Raw genomic sequence first — 7,445 nt, 5'->3', positions numbered from 1 at the left:
GTGTTGGTGTGCTTGACTGGCCAGCAAACTCACCAGACATGAACCCCATAGAAATGGGGTATTGTCAAGAGGAAAATGAGAAACAAGAGACCAAATGCAGATGAGTTGAAGGCCACTGTCAAAGAAACCTGGGCTTCCATACCACCTCAGCAGTGCCACAAACTGATCACCTCCATGCCACGCCGAATTGAGGCAGTAATTAAAGCAAAAGGAGCCCCTAGCAAGTATTGAGTACATGTACAGTAAATTAACATACTTTCCAGAAGGCCAACAATTCACTAAAAATGTTTTTTATTGGTCTTATGAAGTATTCTAATTTGTTGAGATAGTGAATTGGTGGGTTTTTGTTGAGCCAAAATCATCACAATTAAAAGAACCAATGACTTAAACTACTTCAGTCTGTGTGCATTGAATTTATTTAATGCACGAGTTTCACAATTTGAATTGAATTACTGAAATGAACTTTTCCACGACATTCTAATTTATTGAGATGCACCTGTATATGTATAAATTACACTGAATAAATGAATTGAAAATATATATATTTGTTCACAATTCACGCATGTAGAAATTATAGCTCAGGCTAAGTACATTTTAATGTAAATACATATACTGCGCTTTATATATATAAATATTTATATATACTGAATATATTAATATATGTGTATATATTACTTACACTTAATAAATAATTGAAAATATATACATGTTCTCAATTCATTCATGTAGAAATTAAAGCTCAAATTAAGTCAAATTTAGTTAGGATTGTTTGATTTAAAAAGAGCACTCAAGTATCAACCCCAAAAAAGAAAGTTCAAGCTTTATAGGGCATTAGACCCCAAACTCCCTTACACTGTAATGACATGATCTATTGATTTGTTTTGATCAGTAAAAATGATTTCTACAGTTATCATGTGCATCTCTCTCTCTTCCACATACACATTGTGCAATATCTCTGACACCACCTTCACTAAACCTGCTAACATTTGCACAGGGATCGTCTTCATTTCCTGTAAATGCCATTAATCTCACTCACTCTGAAGCGCATCTTGAGCCTGGCGGCGTTATTTCAGCATATGTTTGGATCTAAAATTCATTCATCACTTTACCTAAAGCAAGCCCTGTGAATGCAAAATGCCTTTAAACCACCATATTAAAATGAATCCACCACATTTCAATAAAGATTGTGGATGTGGCACGATTTTTGCACATTAATCATTTAACACGCCTGTGTGGTTTTAAACGACTGAGTCATCAGTCAAATGCACTGATATCAGACCGTGCGCTACTGACATCTGCATGACATGCTCCGGGCAAATGTGAACGGGATCCTGGTATGTTAGTCTCACACATTAAGGTCAGAGATGCCAGAGGAAATGAAGGAGCTGACAGAGAGAGACTGTGGCATTCAGACTGCGCTGCTCTAACACTCAACGTCCTCTGAGCCTAGCAACGGCCAGTGAAAATCAGACACCCACTGCCCAAGGAAAACGCACAAGGACAAAGAGACTCGTGAACACTGACGCACTCTCAGGCTAGACTGTGGTTTTGTGCACTTTTACATTTTCAAAGACCCTCGAAAATGAAGGCTTTTCTGATATTTTCGGATCATGGAAAACAGGATTTTTCTTGCTCTTCTCAAATAAAAGAATCAGACTATGTAGATAAACACTAATGTGCACAACTCTCTCTCTCCAGGCCATCCAGAACATTTACTGAATCTGATTCAGAAATGGGTGGATCTCACAAACCTGTGAAGAACATGCCCTGGTCGTGTTTCACCCAAAACTCGTATACAAGAAGAAGATTCACGTTGTAACATTGTATCATGAATCATCTTCAACCAATTAAGCACATCAAATTCTCATGACTGTAATGCAAATATATGTATGTGTGTGTGTGTGTGTGTGTGTGTGTGTTTGTGTGTGTGTGCGTATCACGGTTGGTTTTGGGTGTTGGTTTATATTCATGTTTTCATGTCTTTTATTTTGTAGTCTTGCCACAGTCATGTCCCCTGTTAGTCATGTGATTCCCTGTTCCTTCACGTGTCATGCTTTCATTGGTTATTGTTTTGTCATTTGGTCTTTTGTTCTGCCTTCTGATTGGTTCTTGTTCCTCAGCTCATCTGCCATTGGATGGATTGTGTCATGTGACCCCATTTGTTTGATATATATATATATATATATATATATATATATTTAGCCCTCATGCTTCATTGTCCATTGTGTATGTCCGTGTAACCACTGTTGGTGTTCAAGTCAAGCCAAGCCAAGCCAAGCCAAGCCAAGCCAAGCCAAGTCTTTGTTTATTATGTATCTGCTCATTCTTGAATTTTAATAAACTGCACTTGGGTTCTCACTACGCTCGCCTCCAGTGTAAATATTACAATATTATTATTATTATTATTAACACCATTATCAACACCCTCAGTTTAATATGGAGGTGGTTTAAAAAAAAAACGCCAGGTGCAAAGACATAAGCAAACACTAGCTAGGGAGCCAGCTAACACTGCCCATCTCAACACAGAATAAACCCACCAAACAGCTCAGAAGGATATAAAGCTGTCATCACTGGTGCTTGCACGCTGTACATTGACCTCATTCAGAAATGTTTTATGTTCATTCAAAGAACTCACAAGTTTCGGTGAAGCTGCACAGTGTAATCTTCTTCAAGCAGAGTAAACACTGACAGTGTGCTTGAAGTTCTGTGAATGTCAGTATATTTCACATCATTAGGTGAACCATGGCATAGGAACACACAAGAGCAGCAACCTAGCGACCACCCAGAACGTAGTAGCAACTTCCTAGTGACTATTTTATAGTTCTGCACTCTTACTGAATCTCATCAATTGACTCATTTGTTTCCATTTACATTTTTGGAATCTTAGTTGAAATTTTAAAAGGAAAAGCTGGAATACACTACACCAAATCTGAACAGATTTTAAAACGCCAGGCATCATACACATACCGATTTTGTAAACAGTCACAAAAACTGGCCATCATACACTAAACGACTGAGGATCATACACTAGCAGACTTTAAAGTCCTCCCGATCACAACAAACTCAGGCAGAAACGTGTGCATTGTTGTTACATGTTGGATATCCTCTGACCGGATGTAATCACAGTCTGAAGCTAAAAAAATCAGAGTCTGTGACCATCATACACTATGCGGTTTTCTACGAAATCTGTCAACTCAAATCAACAGACTTTTGGCAACTAGCTTCAATTTCTCCAGACTGTAAATCGGGGCAAAAGTCGTGTAGTGTATTCCAGCCTTAACTGCATTAATTCTCATCAGCTCTGAATGAGAAACCTCTGAGGGTATTTGTCCGCCAAAGCTCTTCTGAGACAGAGCCGCTGGTCAGCGATGGAGCGAATCCTGCCAAACGCTTTCACAACACAGAACAGCATCACAAACACCCATCAATACCTCGCCAGCATGCAGGCGTCTCTCCCGGCTGAACTCAGGCGGATGGATGTTGTTAATTATGGTACGTCATTGGTGACATTCCCGTTGGGTAGGCGGGCCGGCTGGGAGACAGACTGGCATTATCTGTGGATGCGGATGGGTAGATTGCTCAAAAAACACTCTGAAAAGAAAGAGAGAAAGAAGTTGGATGCAGTATTATATATATATATATATATATATTAAATAAAATCAGATTCCACAAAAATATGATGCAGCACAACTGATAATAATAATGATACAAATTTATCATAATAAGAAAGCACATCAGGATATTAGAATGATTTCTGAAGGATCATGTGACACTGAAGACTGGAGTAACGATGTTGAAAATTTACCTTTGCATCCCATGAATAAATTACATTGATTTTAAAGTATATTCAAATAGAAAACTGTTATTTTACATTGTAATAATATTTCACAATTTTCCTGTTTTTAACATATTTATATTGCATTTAAATAAATGCAGCCTTGGTGAGCAGAAGACACTTCTTTCAAAACCAAAAATTCTTATTGACCCCAAACTTTTAATCAATACTGTATTTTTCATATAGCTAAATCATTTAATTAAAAAAAAGCCCTAGATGATTTTATCTGTTATGCAGTTTAATAGACAAATGTCAGATGTTTAATAGATAAACCCTCATTTGCTCATTTGTGTCAGAAAAAAGTCTATTATTAAAATATTAATTATAAAATGACATTTGTGTTACCTAAACTTTTTTAGTCACTCCCAGCATTTACTGTGCCATTGAATGTTTACAATCTAGAGCCACTACTGATCATAAAACACAGGGAATTTCCAGTGATCAGGAACGGCCACCCTCCCAGACAACAGGAATGTTTGGAGTATGTCATCTACTGTAATTACATTCAAAGTGATTAAACTATTACCTTTGGAATCCTTTAAGTGATGTTACTGTAAGTAATGTCTAAGTGAATAACTCAAGGCCAACAGTACTCACTTAAACCACAGGACAAACTAGAATGACAGGAGTCCATTAACCATTAACCAATGGATGTAGAAGTGGTCTATTAAAAGTATCTGGACACTTAAGTAATGATGTTTACATGTCTTTTAATAATACATTTATGGCTTTATTTTGTGAAATGTTTTGCGTAATAAGTATGGTTGTACTTTAGAATCCATGACTTGCTTTGACATTTTTTCTAATCCAATGACATTCAGATTTTATTAAGTGTCCAAATACTTTAAAGAGCATTCTTAATAGACATTTTACTCCAATGAAACAAGAAAATAATTAGGCTTTTGTTGCACTTTAAGGTAGCAGAAATGTCTGACGTTGGTTCGGCTTGAACAAAACAAAACCTAATAAAAACTCGGCTGATTCTATTGATTTCATGTACAATGCTAGACCTCATTTGACTGCACATGCCACAGTGTGTTGATGTTTTGTTAGGTGCACAATTACTCAAGACTGTTGGGTTCATTCTGTGAAAAAAAATCCACAGTACAAAATTCCTGGAAGTGGCTGTAATTGGTGAGGAAACAAGTTTGACTGTTTGATTTCAGCTCGAACGTTTCACTTCAGCTCAGGGACCGTGATGTAATGCAGACATGAGAAAACCTTCCAGAGGTGAAAAATGAAGTGAATTTGACACTGTGTACTTTTGAGGTCGACCTTAGAAGATACGGATATATGGCTGAATGTCATGAACACATGTCCAGATCACATTCACCCCAAAATCAGGAGACATAAAATAAAATGTTTTAATTAAATTCTAAATAAATGCAATTAAGACACAGACACTTTAATGGATGAATGAATGGACATGGAAGTCCAGGTCACATTTACCCCAAAATCAGGAGAAAAGAAAGGAATGAAACTAAACTAAACTAAACTAAACTAAATGAAACGAAAAATGTAAAAAATTAAATGGAAAAAAGTAATAAAATGCAAAAGGGTAAATTGGACAGATGTTACAGGTCACATTCAAAACAAAACAAAACAAAACAAAACAAAACAAAACAAAACAAAACAAAACAAAACAATAAAAAAAAATGTAATGCATTGTTTTTTTTTGCAGTTACTTTATTTAAACCACAATTACGTGTATAATATAATTGCAGACAAACAATCATACATGTGCTCATGTCCAAATGCATTACAGTTATGAAAACTGGGGGTTTAATTGTCATAAAAATAATATCACAATGTCATTTTCCTTATGCACTATATATTTTCTTATTTCCTTCTTTTGCTTTTAAGGTGAAATGTGACTCCGTCAGCTGAATTCAGTCTAAACACAATTGACTGTGCACAATAAGCATGATTTATTTCTTGTTTCTCGCCGCCTGGCAAAAAAACATACTGTTTACCAGAGAGACCACGTCTCTGTCTTCTCCACAATAAAGTTTGCACATGGATCCGCACGTCTCACGTCTCGTCAGCCCCGTAACACATGTGCAGAAGAAAGTGTTTTTGTAACATTAATTTATATTAATTAATAAATTATACTGGCTTAATAAATTCCATTTAATAAATTCCATTTATTCTCGTTAACACATCCTGAATCCATGCGCTCAGGCAAGACTCCTGCATGTTTTACTGGTAACAAAACAGAAGCCTTACTGACATCAGCATCATCTGTATCAGCCCTGCAGGTAATATGGGACATCTACGAGGTGGGTGGTTAATTCCTGTAAAGTCTTCATCCCCACAGGTGTACAGTTTCATTTGACAGTTTCTGCAATGATGCAAAAGACACGAAAGCAGAAGAAAATACTATCATGTTGCTCAATAGCACAAAGTCATGGAAATTAAATCCCCAAATTGGAAGGGTTTGCTAGAAGTTCAGATTCTCATTATTCAAGCTGAGCGCGGAGGATTTCACATCATGTGGGACAAAAATAAAAAGCCTGTTTCTGGTCAGTGAGCATCATGATTTCTAAAAAACACACAGGCACAATTAATCAATCGAGATGGATAAACTGTCCATTACAGGATGTGGCAGATTATGAGTTATGTAATTATGATTTACTAATAACTCTAAAGCACCTGTCATAATCAAGGTTATTCATACTGTTTTCAGTAAATATCTTTTTTTTCCTCCAGATCATGACATGAGAGAAATTCATTGGACGTAAAACAACTAAGTTTCAGTAATTGTAAAATAGTTATAGAAAATAATAGTCATGTAATATTTCAATATTATTTAAAGTAATAATTTTATATTGCTATGAAGACATGAATATCTATTTTTAAATGTGGTCTCGATAAATTTAATGTCTGATCTTAACAGATCAGTAGTTTATAAATATGCAAATAAAAATATTAAAATATATAAATCAACTGATATTTCTATTTTTATTAATGGACACATTTTGCAAATATTTTTTTTGATAGATGATAGATAGATAGATAGATAGATAGAGTAGATCTGTTTTCTGATGAAGAAAAAAAACTTAATTACCTCTTGGATGGCATTAGAGTGAGTAATCTTTCAGCAAATATTCATTTTTGGGTGAATTATTCCTTTAACCAATTAGTTTTTGCTTTTTAAAAAATATTTCTAAACAGTTTTTATTCATTTTTATTAGTAAATAAAGGAGAATTGTTGCAACTAGCTGAAATAAAATACGTTTTATATATATTTAAATATATTTTTATATTTTATTTTGTTTCAGGTAGTGTTTATTTTATTTCAAGTAACAACATTTTTCTGATTTTAGTTTTAGTTAACGATAGATAGACAGACAGAGAGTCAGACAGACAGACAGACAGACAGACAGAGAGTCAGACAGACAGACAGACAGACAGAGAGACAGACAGACAGACAGACAGACAGACAGACAGACAGACAGACAGACAGACAGAGAGACAGGCAGACAGAAAGACAGGCAGACAGGCAGGCAGGCAGACAGACAGACAGACAGACAGACAGGCAGACAGACAGAGAGACAGACAGACAGAGAGACAGGCAGGCAGAGAGCCAGGAAGGCCGGGGGGCACGAAA

Source organism: Sinocyclocheilus grahami, unplaced genomic scaffold (assembly GCF_001515645.1).
Source record: "Sinocyclocheilus grahami isolate Dianchi unplaced genomic scaffold, SAMN03320097.WGS_v1.1 scaffold110.1, whole genome shotgun sequence".
NCBI lineage: Eukaryota > Metazoa > Chordata > Actinopteri > Cypriniformes > Cyprinidae > Sinocyclocheilus > Sinocyclocheilus grahami.
This window is presented reverse-complemented; position numbering follows the sequence as displayed.